Below are 14,949 nucleotides of genomic sequence, written 5' to 3'. Positions count from 1 at the left end.
TGGTGCTCCAAGAATGGCTTGCTGCCCCTGCATGTACCAGAGAGAGGACTAGCACAATGCATCTAACCAACAGATTTTACATCAGGTAAGTGCCATTTTCTCTCTATTTGTATAACATTTTGAAATGAACATGGATTCTTTTTATGAGTAAAGGATTGCAGATAATTGAACAGATATCAGTAGTACCTTCATATTTTCTCCCATCTTTCATTGTTTCGGTACTGTTACCATAGTACTGGAAGGTCTTTCTTTAGTTTATATTTCCAATAATAAAATAGTGTTCTGTTTATGATAATGAAGCTTCTGACAGTACTTGGGCAAACTAGTATGATAGCATAGAACGTTCAGAAATGTTTCCCACTGATTTAAGAACAAAGAAATTGGAATGCTGCAGTCCAGTTTCTGTGTGCACAGAGGAAGTTCTTAGTTTGGCAGAGTTTAAAAACTTCATTTAAAAAACCCCCCAGTGGAATAGTTTAATATGACCAAAGACCAATCAGATAGAATATACATTCTAGATCAGAGGTGTCAAACTCATTTATTATGAGTTATGACATAAATGACACCTTGTCGGGCCAGGCCATGTGTTTCATAAAATGTAATGCCAGGAAGTGGAGATAACAACTTTATAAAGGACACAGAGGTTCTTTCTTTTCTTAAAAGGTTCTTTCTTTGTATCTCTCATGTGTGATTGAGGAAACTGGGCAAAGAAAGCTCTGGCTCTTTCTTTTCTTCCTCAGGGGACCAGGAGGTGGAGAAGCCTCAGCCAATAGGAGGAAGAGGGGCTTGGCTCAGTAGCTCTGCTGTGCGATTGAGAGAGCCTGGCAAATCCAGCTCTTCTTCTCCCCTATTCCTCCCCAAAGGAGGAGCCTCAGCCAATGGAGAAATAGAGGCTTTGCCCTGTAGCTCCTGTGTGACTGAGCAAACCTGGCAATGCAGGCTGTGACGTAGAAGGAAGCAAGAGAGAGGGAGAAGGAAACAGACTTGCTCGCGGACCTGACAAGAGTCCTTTGGGGGCCTGATCTAGCCCCCGGGTCACATGTTTGACACCCCTGTTCTAGAAAAAAAACATACATTCAGAATAGAACATATATGAAATTAACCTCAATTATATGCATTGAGTTTCAGCTTTTTAAGTCTTAGGGTTAAGTACTTCCCCTGATTATTTGCTTCTGGGATCTTATAGCTTGGATAGCAAATTTTGCCACTTTTAGGGTAATTTTTGGTCCCTATCAGCTAAAAAGCTTATCTAAATAAAATTTGATATTTCTTCCTAGAAAGTAATTACAGATTGAAGCTATATAGGCAGCTGTGATACTTTGGTAAAGCCTGCACTCAAACAAAACATGTTCCCTGTGTTATGTATTGAACATAAGTTACCCGGCCGCATGGCGATCGCTGCCAAAGGCGATCCCCTGGGTCCCCGGATGGAGCTCGCCATTCTCCTCGCCCATCAAGATCTGTGGTGGGAAGTTTGACCGACCAGGATTGGCCTGGTCGGAGGAGGGAGGTTGTTCCGGGTACTGTATATAAGCGGGGCCCGGCCCGCGTGTTCCCTCTCTTGTAATGTGCTACTGAATAAACTATGTTGCCTTCAAACCATCTCGGTTCTCAGTACATTACACCCTGGAATGCAGTTTCCCATCTCCACAGATACAGTCTTTCCTCACATGGCTGCCTTGTGTATTTACCCTCCATGACTGCTGACGATAACATATCCATTCTGAGGAGGGTAAATGCTTTCCTATACTCAGTTTTATCCAAATTTTGCAAGTATAACATCTATGTTATTTTATTTAGCTCTCCTATTCCTGGCAAGTAACCTTTTACCTGATTCAATTCATTGATGCCTAGATCGATCGCTCTCCTCAACACTGAGTAAAAATCCTCCAGAAAGTGAGTCCACTTGCGATATATGGGAAAGTCAACTAAAAATCCAGTCCACAAACAGCTTCCCAACACAATCGGGGCATCCAAAAAGCCTGTGAGTGGCTATTTCCTCCAGAAAATAGCTGCAGAGAAAAGCGCAAAAGAGATTGACGCCACAAAAAAAAATGGTGGACAACAACAGGGAAGATATGGAAGCACAGAGCCAGACCACAGTCCTCACAAAGGCTGATCTATCAGAACCTGAGAAAAATCTATTCACCAGAATATTGGCCCTGCCATCCCCTATGCAGGCTCAACTAACAGACATTACACAGACCTTATCTGAAACCCCAAAACAGCGGAAGGTGCTGTTGCTAGCAGAGGCGCTATAAGAGGAAACATGAGCCCTTCATAATGAAAATGACATAGGCAATAAAATTCTCTCTCTGGAAATGGCCACGTGCCAGAACAATCTTAAACTGAGGGGATTTCCTGAATCAGTCCCAGACTAAACTGATTTACAAGACTTTTTATTATTTTGGTTCCAAGCAGAATTAAACCTTGAACCCTCATTTGATCTGACAATAACAAAGACATATAGACTAGTATGACTAAGAGACCCCAATTTCAGTTATATATGGACATCGTAATCACCCACTTGGTTACCAGAGTGTCTGGCGATTCACCTTACACACATCTGCTATAGAACGTGGGTTTATCCACCAGGTTACAAAAGACTTATGTGAACAATCTCAGCGTTACAACTAGCACACTATATCTCCGGAAGAATGCTAGATGGGTTTCTAGCCGCTCCATGCATACACCATCTCAGGTGTTGCAGTGGAAGAAGTTGCGCTGCCAGGAACTGTCCGGGCAAAAGGCTTTCAGCATCGATCACGAAAGCCACTGTGGTAAGCTAACACCACCAGCAACCATCTTTCTGAAATACCAGACTCCATGACAGCAAAGCGAAAGGCTCATGTACTCAACAGCTGTGGCGTTTGCATAAGGCAATCAAGCTTAACTTAAGTACATACCCTGCCAGTTTAAGCTTTTATTCAACGGAAGCCAAGACAATAGATGATGCCAGTATGAAGGTAAAGAAGAGGAAGAACATCTTCAGCTAGAGTCAGACTTCCTTGTATAAATAGAGTGTCACCTTAGGTAACAATTTGGCCCTCTATTGTCATCTTTAGATAAGTTTGATAGCTTGTTAATCACTTCCACCCCAATAACCTCATCCATTCTTTACCCTAATAGTCACCCTGGAGCCTCCCCTTCTGCCCATTGTTACCTGGAAGCCCAATCAGGTAACCAGGGCCAGGTCCGCTCATTGGTCAGGTATGGGTATCCAATCAGGTGCCCCTAATAAACTGGCCATTGGCTACCACACAAGTCCAGCCCTTATGGTCATTGCGGAGCCTCCCTTTTCTCTGAGGTCATGTACCAGCTGACCACCTGTCATCCGCCCCTGCACCTCCTACCCCCTAAGGGCTCAAGGTAGTCCTTATAACCTCTGACCCAACTCCTCACACGTGTGCATCTGACAGTACCCCATACCCCACTGTTAGATACTCCCCCGATTCCTGATCAGTTGAGGGTCCATCTCCCATCTCCTTTTTGTCGTCATTGGAGCCTTCCTTGAAGACTACAATAGGTAATTATTACCCTGTCAATCCTTTTATGTACCCCTTTTATTTTCATTTGGACTGTATGTGTGCTGTGTGACCTTATACTCTTGTATGTTTGTTTTTATTTCATAATAAATCTTTATATTATATTATATTGTCTTGTTATTGGGTAAGTTCCAAAGCAGACACCTTCTGTATAAACAGGTTTTTGATCTCACTAAAAGGCAGATTGCCCTCCACTCTAAATTCCCCAAGATCCTATTTTTAGGACAGTTGCTTAACACTAGGCCCATCAAATAATCCGAAAAGGAAAAGTCCTAGGGACATTGTGACATCTTTTATGGACCTCAGAATTAAACAAGACATATTAAAGGAGTCTCGACAACATGGTTCACTAGCCTATAGTGATTTAAAAATAGAAATATTTCCAAGTGCCCTTGGATCGACACTGCTCAGGCCTACAAATAAACCACACAAAATCACAAATATTAAAACTATACTTAGACAAAACACAATCAGATTATATTAACCAGTATCATAATGCCCCTGTATAAATCGATGGTGCGGTCTCATTTGGAGTACTGTGTGCAGTTCTGGTCGCCGCACCTCAAAAAGGATATTATAGCATTGGAGAAAGTCCAGAGAAGGGCAACTAGAATGATTAAAGGGCTGGAGCACTTTCCCTATGAAGAAAGGTTGAAACGCTTGGGACTCTTTAGCTTGGAGAAATGTCGACTGCGGAGTGACATGATAGAGGTTTACAAGATAATGCATGGGATGGAGAAAGTAGAGAAAGAAGTACTTTTCTCCCTTTCTCACAATACAAGAACTCGTGGGCATTCGATGAAATTGCTGAGCAGAAAGGTTAAAACGGATAAAAGGAAGTACTTCTTCACCCAAAGGGTGATTAACATGTGGAATTCACTGCCACAGGAGGTGGTGGCGGCCACAAGTATAGCCACCTTCAAGAGGGGTTTAGATAAATATATGGAGCACAGGTCCATCAGTGGCTATTAGCCACAGTGTATGTGTGTATATAAAATTTTTTGCCACTGTGTGACACAGAGTGTTGGACTTGATGGGCCGTTGGCCTGATCCAACATGGCTTCTCTTATGTTCTTATGTTCTAACTCTATATATAATTTCCAAAATGTGAAAGAATACTTATCTTACTTAGGAATCAATATCATAAGAACATATGCTGGAAAAACTTGCTGGAAAAACTGCTCTGAAATAGGCACCTATCTTCATTGCTGGATAGAATGCCCAACAATTACTACATTCTGGCGCCAAATTTTAAAGAGAATCCAACAAATCACAGGAACATTCATCCCTCTTATGTCTGAACATATTTTACTAAATTACAGAAATTGACTTAAATTAAGCCCTTGAATGAACAAAAGAATAGCCTTTTTATTACATACTGCGAAATTGTCAATAGTTCAAAGATGGAAATCGGATAAACCACCAGACATAAACCTATGGCACTCAAAGTTATGGCACTTACACATAATGGCGAAAGTTACAGACAACATTAAAACCCAATCCCAACCACAATCTGAGTACACTGATTTCTTTACAATATGGAACTCAATACTTGAATATTTGCAAGACCAAAATGAAATACCAAAAGTGGTAACAGATCTACAGCTTTGGTAAAAATTGCTAGTAATTCATCATTAACAGTAATCATTGATATTGTATTTTTGTAATGTATAATTACTTTTTAAATGTTCTGAATATATATATATATATATATATATATATATATATATATATATATATATATGTATGTATTGTAGTTAGCCCAAGAAGTACTAGAAAATATGTGTTGTAAGGGTAGTATTATCTTACCTTAGCAATTTTATAACACAGTCAACACAGTCAACAAAAATTATTTTTAATCAACAATTTCTTTTACGTATGCAAACACTATATTCATAGATATTACATAACAACATTTGTAAAAATTTAATACTGTTCTTAAGTGAAATAATGAAAACAAAATGTTGCTATTACTCTCATTTATTTTGTTTATTGTAATTTTGAATGAATACAGCAACTGCTATAGCAATACTTGTACTGCTTATTAAAACAATAAAAACATATTTGGAAGACGTGCTAAACTGGTGGGGATGGTCATTAATTTAACCCAGTAGAGGATAGTAGTAATCCACAGTCATGCTTTAATGGTAACGGTACCAGTTTCTAATCAGATAGATAGATTTTGGATACAGGAAGGGACCTGCAATATGTGTCTTAAAATTTTTGATTGCATTTTTTTTTAGTAAATGCCAGTGGGACTGATATGATGTTATATGCAAAAGTGCCCCATAAAGTATTTGGGCAAGAGCCTTTACTTTGAAGACCCTGACTGCACATTCCATTCCCCTGTTGTCCAATAAAATTTCTCTATAGCACCCGCACATGCATTTTTCTGAACCCTGATACACTACCCCTAGATATTTGAAGCAGCAAACCTGTTCTATATAAACAGCATTAATCCTCCATTGATATGTCTTGGATCTATTTGCAAAGGCTAAAACATCTGATTTTTGATAGTTAATTTCAATATGATTGACCTGAGTAAGACGTGGCAATGGTGCGACCGAATGTCCGGCGGTGTAACCGGATGGGCAGGCTGGGCTCACCAACCTCGCCAGCCAAGAGAAGGAAAACTCTAACATCAAACCCGGGCAGATAGAGCTCGTTAATGTATCACCTACCACCTGGAGGACTCGCTGCTGGCGTCCCGGGTTAATGGGCCATGGCAGATGACCCCAAGGTGAAAGTGTGGAGCCAGTACCGCGCACACTGTGCTTCACCTAAAAATTCCTCTGCGCAGGCCTGAAGGGCATATCCACATCCACAACCCACAACACACCAAGTCCTGCAGCGATGGGCAAGGGGCGAAACGGCAGGTGGAAGATGCCACTGGAAGCCGCAGTCCCGATCCTGCATGTAGGAGGTTCAGGGTATTGGTCGCCTGATGCTGACCCGGAGACGAAAGCACCCTGAACGACCAAGCAGCCTTATCTAGGGACAGCACTGCTTGCTCCACACGGAGAGGGGCCTAGAAAAGGTGGCCTAAACAAAGCTCGTCTCCCCCACCCCAGTTGGCTAGCCGCGGTCAACGGGCATCCTTACTTGCGGTCAAAAAATAACAACAAAGAAAAGGCATGCACCTGCCTCACAAAGTGTGCAAAGACTAAAGCTTGCGTGTTGGAACATCAGAACCATGCTTGACACAGTAGACAGTGGTCGCCCTGAACAACGCTCTGCTCTAGTTGCCCACGAACTTCTCAGGTTGAATATTGACATAGCAGCTCTCAGTGAGGTCCGTTTTCCTGAGGAAGGTAGTCTTCAAGAACATGGTGCTGGCTATACCCTCTACTGGTCGGGTAAGTCAAAGGCTGAGAGCCGCCTTTCTGGCATTGGCTTCATGGTCAGGAACTCCATTGCCTCCAAACTTGAAAACCTGCCAACAGGTCACTCAGATCGCATCATGTCCATGCGCCTCCCACTTCAAAACAAGCAGCAGTGTGTATGCCCCAACTCTTCAAGCAGATCCTGCAGAAAAGAACAAGTTCTATGCTGATCTATGCAACCTCGTATGGAAGACCCCTACAGAGGACAAGGTGATCATCCTTGGCGACTTCAATGCCAGAGTAGGTAAAGACTCGGAAGCCTGGAAAGGAGTACTTGGCAAACACGGCATTGGCAACTGCAATGATAACGGGCGCCTCCTGCTAGAATTCTGCATGGAGCACCAGCTCACCATCACCAACACTATCTTTCAGCAGAAGAACAGCCTGAAGACAACCTGGATGCACCCACGGTCCAAGCACTGGCCCATCATATCAGGCTCAGAGTCCCTTGCGTAGTGCAGACGGCCAAGTGCTCCTCACAGACAAGGCATCCATACTGAACCGGTGGTCGGAGTATTTTCAGGCTGTCTTCAGTGCCAACTGCGTAGTTCAAGATTCAGGAATCCACCTCACCCCACTTCAACCAGTGAAAACAGAGTTGGATGAGATCCCCGCCCTAGAAGAGACTGTTAAAGCCATCAAGCAACTGAAAAGTGGCAAGGCAGCGGGAGTTGATGGAATCCCACCAGAGATCTGGAAGCATGGGGGCACAGTACTACATAGCACACTTCACGAAGTACTTGTCACCTGCTGGGAACAAGGCAAACTACCACAGGACTTTCGCGATGCAATCATCATCACTCTACACAAGAACAAAGGAGAAAAGTCAGACTGCTCCAACTACCGGGGGATAACCCTGCTCTCCATCGCAGGCAAAATCCTTGCCAGAATACTCCTGAACAGACTGGTGCCCACCATTGCAGAAGAACTCCTCCCAGAGAGCCAGTGCGGCTTCAGAGCTAACAGGAGCACCACCAACATGGTATTTGTTCTCAGGCAGCTCCAAGAGAAATGCAGGGAACAGAACAAAGGTCTATATGTGACTTTTGTCGACCTTACCAAAGCTTTTGATACCGTTAGCAGGAAAGGCCTGTGGCAAATCTTGGAACGTTTAGGATGTCCCCCTGTCAGAACTTGTAACTTTATTATTGCTAGCTTAATGTAGAACCAGTATAATTGATGGTTGGCAAGTATGCATAGAGTGGACCTGAGCGTTGAACCAGACCGACCCCATATTGTAACCTTTCTTAACCTGAAGTGCCTGAGTAGTAGTTAACCCTGCCCCGATGGTATCCAAAGTATTTGGGGGCTGTAGACTGAATAATGTTGTATCTCTGTACTTTCTCACACTGACACCCTTTGAAGCCGAATCGTGTGGCCTTCAGAGTAAGGAGGCAACGTCTTTGCTGATAGCACTGGTGGGAAGACAGATGTGCCTGTAACGGTGTGAATTAAAGCTTTGTGGGTTGTTTGTTTTACTATATAAAACTGGGCCAGTGCTGGCTCTCGCCATCACTGTTATCTTGTACCTTGTATCTAACAGTTCTTAGTTCTCTCTAATAAAATCCTAGCTTGGAAACTAAGTATGGGATCTGCCTGGAGTTCTTAAGTTCTGACACCCCCCAAGGTTCCTCAGCATGATGATCCAGCTACATGAAGACCAGCGAGGCCAAGTCAGACAATGCAACGACCTCTCGGAGCCCTTCCCAATATGCACAGGTGTAAAGCAAGGCTGCGTTCTCGCGCCAACTCTCTTTACGATCTTCTTTAGCATGATGCTTCAAAGAGCCGCAGTAGATCTAGATGATGACGATGGTGTCTACATCCGCTATCGCACCGATGGCAGCCTGTTCAACCTGAGGCGACTAAAGGCTCACTCCTAGACAATGGAAAAACTCATCCGAGAGCTACTATTTGCTGATGATGCTGCACTCGTCTCCCACTCGGTATCAGCTCTGCAGCATATGACGTCCTGCTTTGCAGAGGCTGCCAAGCTATTCGGCCTAGAAGTTAGTCTGAAGAAGACAGAAGTTCTCCACCAGCCTGCACCCCAGGAAGATTATCACCCTCCCTGCATCACTGTGGGTGAATCAGTACTGAAGACAGTCCAGCAGTTCAGCTACCTGGGGTGCATCATCTCCTCAGATGCCAAGATTGACAAGGAGATTAACAACAGGCTGGCAAAGGCAAACCGTGCATTTGGCCGACTGCACAAAAGAGTGTGGAGCAACAAGCATCTGAAAAAAGGCACAAAGATCAATGTTTACAAAGTGGTTGTGATGACAACCCTCATCTACGGCTCCGAATCGTGGGTTTTATACCGTCATCACCTGCGACTCCTTGAGCGCTTTCATCAGCGCTGCCTTCGCACCATCCTCAACATCCACTGGAGTGACTTTGTCACCAACACTGAAGTCCTCAAGAGGGCGGAGGTTACAAGCATCGAAGCACTGCTGTTGAAGACGCAGCTGCGCTGGGCAGAGCATATTTCTAGGATGGAAAACCACCGCCTTCCCAAGATTGCTCTGTATGGCGAACTTTCCACCGGCCATTGAAATAGAGGGGCACCAAAGAAGAGGTACAAGGACTCCTTGAAGAAATCCCTTGGCACCTGTCGCATCAACCATCACCAGTGGTCTGACCTAGCCTCAGATCGCAAAGCATGGAGGCACACCTTCCACCAGGCTATCTCTTCCTTTGAGAACGCACGCATAGCTGGTCTTGAGGAGATTGAGGAAGATTGAGGAAGAATCGCACTGCTGCAAAAGGAGATTGAGGAAGAATCGCACTGCTACAGCACCAACCCCAAATCAGACTTTTCCCTGCAGCCACTGTGGCCGAATCTGCCTGTCCCGCATTGGTCTTGTCAGCCACCAGCGAGCCTGCAGCAGACGTGGACTACTGCACCCTTCTTAAATCTTCGTTTGCGAAGTCAAGCCGAGAGAGAGAGACCTGAGTTTAATGTGCTAAATTTTCATAGCTCACTTGAGCCCAATGCAGGTCCTGGAAATTATCACCACATCATCTGCATACAACAGTAGAGGAATATGCTTGTCAGCGATCTTGGGGGCATATACCTCAGAGCAGCTTAAGTGTTCCCCCAGGTCATTTATGAAGAGATTAAATAAAGATGGTGCCAAAATACAAGGAAGGGGATGACATCGAGGCCTACCTGAAGAACTTTGAACAGGACTTCATAGACTACAAGGTTCTCAAAGAATAGTACATGGAAAAGCTGAGACCACAGCTGTGTGGAGTCCTGGCTTTCGTGTCTGGCCAGATGGTAGGTAAAGAGAGGACCAATTATAAACTCATCAAACAAAGAGTGCATGAGAGAGTGGGATTCACCAAAGAAGGGGCCCGTAAGCGCTTTAGGGAGATCAGGCTGGAGGGTAAAGAGCCCTACCCACAGCTGATGTATAGGCTGGGAAGAGCCTATAACTTATGGGTAGAGGTTGCTGAGGCCAAGACCATGGATGACATCAAGGCCCTGATGTGCATCAACCAGTTCCTGACTCTTCTGCCAGAGCATATTAGGCACCCCCTGGTGGACAAGAGCCCTTCTACTCTCCAGAAAGCAGGACAGTGGGCTGAACGACTGGCTGAAGCCTACAGAGGGCAGAGGTACGACTTCCATTGGAAGTCTAAGAGGCAGTCTCCTAAGTCTCCTCCCCAGCTCAGGAAGCAGCCTGAAGAAAAAGGGGATAAACAATATAAGATAACCACTGGAAGCAATGAACCTTTACAAAAAGCATGTAAATATGTGTATTTAATGAGATTAAACAAAAACAGAACTAAGGAACACTGAACATCCTTGAAAATTTTCCCGCAATGTCTCTCAACAGTCACAAAGAATGAAAGCCTCTTCAAATAGAACTTAGTGAAGACATGGGGTGAAGTCTTTAATTTCTTAGTGTTCCACTCGTGATGGTGTGGAGAGAATAAGGAACCACTTTTAAAAGGACTCCTCATAGGGGTATCTTACATTTTCATACAAATTAGTTACTTTTTATACATATAGCATTTTTAGGAAACAAGTAATCTTCCTTGCAACTAAATAAGGTAGTTTTTCAGCATACACACTCCATACACCCAGCCTCAGCAGCTGAACACAGCTACGATCTGTCTCTTGCTCTTTGCTTCCTCTTCCCCCCCCCCCATGCTATCTCTGAAGATCTTAAGGAGGCACACCTGACTCCCCTTCCACTGTCCCAACCCCATCACCAATTCTGTGAGGTGGGCCAGGCTGAAAGACTGCCCCAGGGTGACCCAGTTGACAGGGTTCTGACTCAGGAGGAGGAGGAGTCTGATTCAAATCTTCTACCCCCCATTCTCATCCCTGCTGTGTTTCTCACATAAGTGACAGGGATTAGGTGAAGGCCTGACAAAAGAGGCTGTTTCCAAAACCTCCAGGGAGTGTTTTTTATCCTCCTGTGACCCCTTTTGCCTCACAGGCTGAGAACAGGTCAGGAGGGAGAAGGGAGGTTGCTATCCCCCACCCAACCCAACCCTCCATCTGCTTCCAAGCTCCACTGCTGTTCCGATGTGTAATGGCAACAGCTGTGCCCCTTTTCCCCTTTGCTCCTCCACTCATTTCTGAGGCCAGGATGTCTTTCCCCTCAGGGCAGCATGCAAAGACAGCCCAATTGTCTCCTAATCCACACAGTGGCCCTCTTCCTTCTCTCTCCCCTGCTGGGCACTGTCCCTTTCTCAGCCAACCACTGCTCTGTATGCCTGATCTTGCTAACTCCATTAAAGTCATTTGAAAGAATGTGAAACGGTTGGTGCAGTGGTGGCAGGGCCAGCTGTTCCATCCCCCACATGTATTGGCTTCAACAATCCTCACTGAGCTGCAGTTGGAGGAGGTAGGAGGGAAAAATCCACTACGCCTCCTCTTTCTCCGCCTTTGCTGCCATTCCCCCCACAGACTATTTTACCTCAGCTTCTTAGGCCCACCCCCTAGCTATTTCCACTCTATTTCTTGAGAACTTCAACCACATACACCTCACCATGTGCTTTTGATCACCCACTTACCCCCTCCAAGCAGCCTCCTGCCTTCCATGTCTTGCACTAATTGTTTGCAGGATGAATAAGAGCCCTGGACAGGGCGGTTCAGTCCCACACGTTATATGTTTGACACTCCTGCTTTCCTGTGGCATTTCTATTTCCATTTGTTTCAGTCAGGATGTTTATTGGGCTTTTTGTCTGTAAAATGCAGGTTCCCAATGGTTTTAAAATGGAGTATCAATTTGAAATTGAGTGATATGTCAAATTATAACTGAATATACTTGAAATTTCCTTTACTAAGAATATGTGGTATGTGCAAAGAAAGAGAGAAGAAGAATCAGGAGTCTGCTTGAGTGTGAAACTAAGTGAATTTCTCAAGAAATGCTGCCCATGTGACTTACACATTTTGATTGTACATTCATGTAAAGGTATCAGAATGCTGCTGCATTTCAATAAGGGCAGAGATGACTCCATCCATAATCTTGGAGATATCTGTTTGTTTTTTTGCAATAAATCCCAGACATCCACAAAGGTAGCATGCGAGTATTCAAGTGAACTGGATATTGTTTTCTTGATTTCTCCTGAGGCTGAGAATAGATACATTGTTTATTGTGGCATTTCTATCCATCCTGCATTTGAATGTGGGGGCGGGGGTGGGGGGGACATACAAGCACATCATTCACAACATTAGACTGTTCAGTTTCACATAAACTAACCCATGTATCAAGGTCAATAAAGCACATTGGAGTTTGACATCTGAGCAATGCTCTGTACTTTGATAACGTAACTGTTGCTTATATTGTATAGAAACAGATAACTATTTTCTGGAGATGGCCAGATCTTTTGCTCATAGCTGCTTCTTGTCATTGTGGACAAAGCAAGCTATTCCAGTATTAGAGAAATGTACAGCTTGAGTGATATGAACACGGCATTACATAACAAAGGTGTTGCTTGGGTAGTGCATAAAGAAAAGCTGGTGACCCAGAGTAAATCCGGCCACGTTCATGTCTTGTGACTCTCAGACATCTGATGTTTATTCTTTGTGGCTCTTACATTAAGCAAGTTTTGCCATCCCTGATATAATGTCTCATCCAAGATTACCCAAAGTTGAGTAGCCAACACTTTTTGCAAGATTTCACGCAGTAGACTCTAACATAGAGGTACATGTGGTGAAATGACATTCCATCTCAGGTCTCTTTGTAAAAATTTGCAACTCTATGAGGTGAATATTGAATTTCCACCCTGTAAACTCTCAGATGTTAACATCAGATAGTCATTTGAAGAAGCAGATCCTTTTCTGACAGCAGAATGTAGCAGGATATCTATTCATATGTTATAGGAGCTGGCAAAAAGAACAAAAGACTTTCCAGAATCTAATAATTATCCACTAGGTAATAGGAAAGCAGCCTCAAATTCTATAGGAGGATGTCTGTCCTTTATTGGGGAGGGGGAACATGTTAAGGCTATGTCTTGGATACCATTTAAAAACTGATTAAGCCAATGGTGACCCTGTTCCCTGATCTCCAGGTGAAAAGGTTTTGAATGTGAATGACATCAAAATTCTAGGCATTCCCCTCATATTTGCATTTTTCTTCCATCTTGTTCTGATTTTTTTTCCTCTTTGGTGCACTGAATAAAGGCCAAAATAGACATTACAATATCCATGGTCAGACCTGTGGGTGTTGATGGCATTTTGGAGAAGAATTTGGCTAATTAAAAATGTAGTAAGAGTTCATGGTGTGTCAGGCCCAGGCAATCTTTTTTCTTGCCAACACGCTCTTTAAGCATTGAAACAGTCCCCCACCAGCTGTTCTGGCACTTGAAAAGATGCAGATCACCTGGTCCCACCATTTCCCCCCCATAGTCCCTCATGACATTTTTAAATTTCCAAATTCTTCTCAAAAATAGCATTGGCACCCACAGGACCAACAATGCTTTAACATTAAGTTTGGTTCTAGCTTGGTTTTCTGGTGTTATACCCCATGGCAGCTTTTCAGTAGTTTTTCATGGGAAATTAAAAATGCTGATAATTCAGTATGGAATTGATAAATCCATAATCCATAACACAAGTGTGTACACTTAAGACCAATGAATGTGGCCTTAGCATTTTCATTGCAATGGAGAGGAACATCTGGAAATGCTATGCTATTGGAATGTTGCATAAAAATAGAACATACTTAAAAAATAAGAGTATGTTTTTAAAACCACAGTATTCTCCAAAATATTGAAAAACTGCAAATCTGTTTATTATCTTGGAATTTCAGATTTTCTTAAGTCAAATATAGCTATTCCATTCTTTTTACCAATTAATTAATCATATTTTGTGTATATATATTTTTAATCTGACTAATTTTTTAAAAGTAGACATCGTTGATATTAGATGAGGGAATACTAGTGCCAGTCAGCTGTTTGTAGTTGGGATATGGGAGGGATCTTGATGCAGATTTTTGCTGTACTGCCTAAGCGTATCTATTAGTATGACCACCAATTTTCTTATTGGGATTATATGCACATTGCTTGCTACTCTAGCAACTGATAGAGCAAGGAACTGTGGGCACTTATTTTCATGCTAGACTTTTCATTCAGCTAGGTGCCCATGCCTGTAAACCTGTTATTGTTTGGATTGGGATGGGATATGTACTGTCAAAAGATGGAGAGAAAATGTCTCTGCATCCATCTTTCACTGTAATCCTGAACAACTAAAGTTAGTATAATTCTGTTCATGAGCGGACTGTTAGTTTTCTGCTTCAGTTTCTTTTCTTTTTTAAAATTATAAGCAAGTTTCACAAATATGGCCTGAAATATCTCCAAGGTACAGTTGCCAGCTTTCGATACCGTTAGCAGGAAAGGCCTGTGGCAAATCTTGGAACGTTTAGGATGTCCCCCAAGGTTCCTCAGCATGATCATCCAGCTACACGAAGACCAGCGAGGCCAAGTCAGACACTGCAACGACCTCTCAGAGCGCTTCCCAATAGGCACAGGTGTAAAGCAAGGCTGCGTTCTCGCGCCAACTC

Source organism: Heteronotia binoei, unplaced genomic scaffold (assembly GCF_032191835.1).
Source record: "Heteronotia binoei isolate CCM8104 ecotype False Entrance Well unplaced genomic scaffold, APGP_CSIRO_Hbin_v1 ptg000055l___fragment_3, whole genome shotgun sequence".
NCBI classification, from domain to species: domain Eukaryota; kingdom Metazoa; phylum Chordata; class Lepidosauria; order Squamata; family Gekkonidae; genus Heteronotia; species Heteronotia binoei.
This window is presented reverse-complemented; position numbering follows the sequence as displayed.